The following is a 4,637-nucleotide window of genomic DNA, read 5'->3' as shown; positions in this document are numbered from 1 at the left end:
GTGGGGGATACTCAACTTCCCCGAGGCTCACATGCTGCAGCCTTAAAATAGCAGTGACAACTTTCCCTTGGAGTTTGATGAAGATATAAAGGGCTCAGCACAGTGCCTGGTGCAGAGTCAGGGTTCAGGAGTGTTTGCTATTATTATTCTTATTATTGATGATGAAGGTACCCTGGCTGGCACAGTGCCGGGCACACACTGGGTCAGGAGCACATACATACAAAAAATTCATCTCTCTCCCCACATCTGACTAGCCTGCCAGCTCCTAGAAGGGAGGGCACATGTCATGTCCATTTCTAGCCCTGCCACAGTAAATCCGCTTACTCTGTTAAAAGGTTTTGCTCTTTTCTGCACATAGTAAATCTCAATACCTATTTGCCAAATTAATGTCTTTCTAAATAATTCCCTCAATTCATAGGAATGCCGTGTTAAAAATGCAACAAAACAAAATCCTAGCGATAGTTAATCTGTCATCTGGTAAGTCTTTTTTGAGCACCTGCTTGGGGTGAGCTCCGCAGAGCACCGGGCACAGCCTCAAGACTGGGGCACAGTGTAGGTGCCCCAGGACAGAGCAAATGATCACACGTCTGTGAGTATGGCTGTGATTCCAGCAGGCTGTCTGGTCACTCTCATCTGGGAGGTTGAGGGAATGGAGTTCCTTCCAACAGGCCCAGGAAGGCCCTCGCCCTTTCTCTTTGGTGCACTGTTTGAGTTAGGTGTGAGTGGGATGAGGTGGAGTTTGTGCCTTCTGAAGCCGGTGGCTCAGAGAGAGGGAGACAGCATCTGGATCCAAACACGCCTGGGTTTGCTTTCCATTTTCGGAACTTACGGGCTGTGTGACCTGGGTCAAAGGACTTGACCTTTCTGGTCTTTGGCTATAATACAATGGGGTCAGTAAACTCCTTGAAATGTTGTGAAGAGCAAGCAAACAACATTACAAAACAACTTTGTAAACTGAAAGTTCCATATGAACACTAGTAACAGAAATATATTCAGGGATACCTGGGTGGCTCAGTCCGAGTGTCGGCCTTTGGCTCAAGTTGTGGTCCCAGGGTCCTGGGATCGAGCCCCGAGCCCCATGTCGGGCTCCCTGCTCAGTGGGGAGCCTGCTTCTCCCTCTACCTTCCCCCCCACCCCCACCCCCGCCCCCACTCCCCGCTCATGCTCTCCCTCTCTCTCAAATGAATATTTTTTTTAAAGATTTTGTTTATTTATTTGACAGAGACAGACACAGCGAGAGAGGGAACACAAGCAGGGGGAGTGGGAGAGGGAGAAGCAGGCTTCCTGCTGAGCAGGGATCCTGACGTGGGGCTCAGTCCCAGGACCCTGGGATCATGACCTGAGCTGAATGAAGGCAGACGCTTAACGACTGAGCCACCCAGGTGCCCCTCAAATAAATAAAATCTTAAAAAAAAATTTATTCAGATCATTCTTTTGTAAGATTAAATGTGTAATGAGATGATGAATTTTAGGTAATTAAATGAGATTATGTATGTGAAGCGAGGGAAGGGCGTCTGGTACATAGCACTCAGTGTAGGATTAACTATTGTTAATACTTCAGTACAGCCCTCACATCTGACTGTCCACCAGCCAGCAGCTCTTTCCCCCCACGGCCACATGGCTCCCTTCTTCCCCTCCTCCAGATCTTTGCTCCATTGTCATCCTCACAGCCAGGACTTCCCAACACCCTAATTTTCACTGCAATCCCCACCCCTGCCCCCATTACTCCCGATCCTCTCTTTCTCCCTGCTTTTCCTCCTTCACAGCATTGGTTACCATTTAACATAGTAAATGTCTTAGTTTTTTTGTTTATTTGCCTAGACCAATGGGCACTAAACTTTTTCTGTAAAGGCCCACAGAGTAAATATTTTATGCTTCGCAGGCCATATGGTCACTGTCACAACTACTCAACTCTGTTGTTATAACATGAAAGCAGCCATAGAGACTTGGGAACAAATGAGCATGGCCGTGTTCCAATAAAACTTTATTTAAAAAAAAACAGGTGGCAGACTGAATCTGGCCTCTGGGCCATAGTTTGCCAACCTCTGGCCTAGATAATTGCCTGGTATATTGCAAATGCTTAATAAATATTTGTTGAATGAATTAATTAGTGAATAAATGAATAGAAGAGCACAAAACATCTGGCACAGTGACGGGTACACATCTGGTACTCAATAAATGCACATTCCTTCCTATTTCATACTTAATAAATACAACAAGATGGGCCATAATGTACTGCATTAGAGGTGTGAAGAAAGTGCCCTGGGAATATTGCAGTGGTAGAGGGAGGGCTTCGAAGTTGTCTAAAGCTGGACTCCTCCAGAAGCCGACCTCCAGTCAAGGATGCTGGGGCAAGTAGTACATTTGAGAGGTGATCCCAGGAAGCACTGGAAGAGGGGTGGGGAAGTGAGAGCAGAAAACGCTGGAAGTGAATACAGGGTGTGGTAACGGACTAGCAATTTCCTGCTGTGGGCAATGGGGCATTAATGCCAACAGGACCACAGGGAGACTGTGAAACATGCTTCAGATTTATCCTGTTCCCCCACCCCACCCCTGCTTATGAGGCTGGGGGATTTATCTTCCAGTTTCCACTCCCCATTGGCTGAAGGTTGCTCCCAGAGGCATCAAGTACCCAGTGCTTCCGGTCAGGTGGAGAGTGGCAGGTGCATGCAGTAGGATGATCTTAGTGGGTGCCTGGTGGCTGAGGGGAGAAGGGAACGTGGGCGGGCACTGAGGTGATATTTGAGCTGGCCTTGCAAGATAAATACACCCCATCTTGTTTAGGATACTGTTTTCAGGTCTTTGGTGCCATGGCTAAGCCTAATCCTAACGGGGACACTTGGTAATAGCTGTTCCAGCAGACAGAGAGTGTCTTCTGTCCCTTGCACCCAGAGGAAAACTCTGTGGGAAGGACTGATTGGCCCAACTTGGGTCCTTAGGTCCTTAGGTCCTTAGGGGGAGGGCGGGATATTATGATTGGCAGCCCTCTGCCACCACTCAGAGTGGGGAAGGACACATTAGAAGCCCAGGAAGAAGAGGCGTGGTGTCCCCAGCAGGGCAGGGTGTTGGGCAGATGAAACAATAGATCTCCACCACAGTAGGGCTGTTTTCGTTTTTTCTTTTACTTTGTGGATGACAAATAAAGCTCACAGAGGAGCTGCAGTTTAATGAAACCATTTACACACCAAAATAGAACAAACCCCATCACAGAGCTATTGACTGTTTTTGGAAACATAAACATGAAAAATGCGTTCAGATTTTCTGAAGTGTTCAGTTTATAGAGCAACATATGTGATAGAGGAGAGAGTAATCTAGACCCCAGATAGTTAAAGAGCCATTTGTTAGTACTCTTTAGCCTGCCTACATCCCAGGTAAGTGTGCAGGGACCTCAGGAAAGTCATCTAACCTCCCGGAGCGTCAGTTTCCTCATCTGTAAAATGGAGACAGTGCTGAGAACACAGCTAATGGGCTTGTGGGATTAAATGGGGCAAGGTGTGTGAGCTGTGTGCTAGCATGACTGACTGGCCCATGGCAAGTTCTCAGTAAGTAGTTTCAAGGGTGAGGATGATGATGATGACTTTCTTTGACTTCCCCTCCGGAACTTCCCCTGCTCAAATTGTTCTTCTGTGGCCACCTAGAGGCCAGGTGGGGGCATTTCCACATCTCCACCGGAGTTTCTGCTCACCTCTGTCTCACCAAGAACTTCCTCTGCCTCTCCTCCTCATCGCAACAGTGGGGAGGTAGGAAAGGTGCCCCGGGGAGGTGGGACAGGGTGTGCCGTGGCAGGCTCACCCGTGTGCAGCCCGGAGTGAGGAGGAGCCGGGGCAGGAAGGAGCTGGCTGTTAGGGTGCTCGCTAACTCCACTGGCAAGCCTTGCCAGTGATTTGGCCCCACGGAGCCCAGCCGGAGCAGGAGCGGGGAGGGTTTCTCCCTGGAAGCACGCCCGCAATGCTGGGGATCTGTTTCCATCTGCTCACTTTACTGCTGAGTTGTAAAGTGCTAAATGTCATTATCCTCCCCTTCCTTAAACAAGAAAAAAAGTTAACAGCCTGAGAAAAGGAGATATTTCACTTCATTTGGCATCCAGCCACCATCATCCGCGCAGGGTGTTCCCTTGGGGCCTGATTAGGGATGAGGAGGAGCCCTGTTCTGCTCAGCTTTCACCTCCCAGCACCCACTCTGTGCTCTCGGCTGGGCGCTGGCAACTGCAGGCTGGGTCAGAGCTTGGCCTGCCCGTTGGCAGAGTAGCCAGAGCAAAGTGACTTGTTCAAGTTCACCTTGCTTATTAGGGTCTGTTCTTTGTGGCCCCGAAGGTGAACTTGATAGTGATAGTAGTAATGAAAAGATTTCTTTCTTTCTTTCTCTTTTCTTTTTCTTTCTTTCTTTCTTTCTCTTTCTTTTTCTCTTTTTCTTTCTTTCTTTCTTTCTCTTTCTCTTCTTCTTTCTTTCAAGATTTTATTTATTTATTTGAGAGAGAGAGAGGGAGGGAAAGAGAGCACAAGCAGGGAGGTGGGAAAAGGGAGAAGCAGGCTCCCCGCTGAGCAGGGAGCGGATATGGGGCTCAATCCCAGGACCCCGGGATCATGACCCAAGCCGAAGGCAGACGCTTAACTGACTGTGACACCCAGGCGCCCCTT

The sequence above is a fragment of the Callorhinus ursinus genome, unplaced genomic scaffold (assembly GCF_003265705.2).
Source record: "Callorhinus ursinus isolate GAN/ISIS: 27379988/994484 unplaced genomic scaffold, GSC_fseal_2.0 scaffold9, whole genome shotgun sequence".
NCBI lineage: Eukaryota > Metazoa > Chordata > Mammalia > Carnivora > Otariidae > Callorhinus > Callorhinus ursinus.
This window is presented reverse-complemented; position numbering follows the sequence as displayed.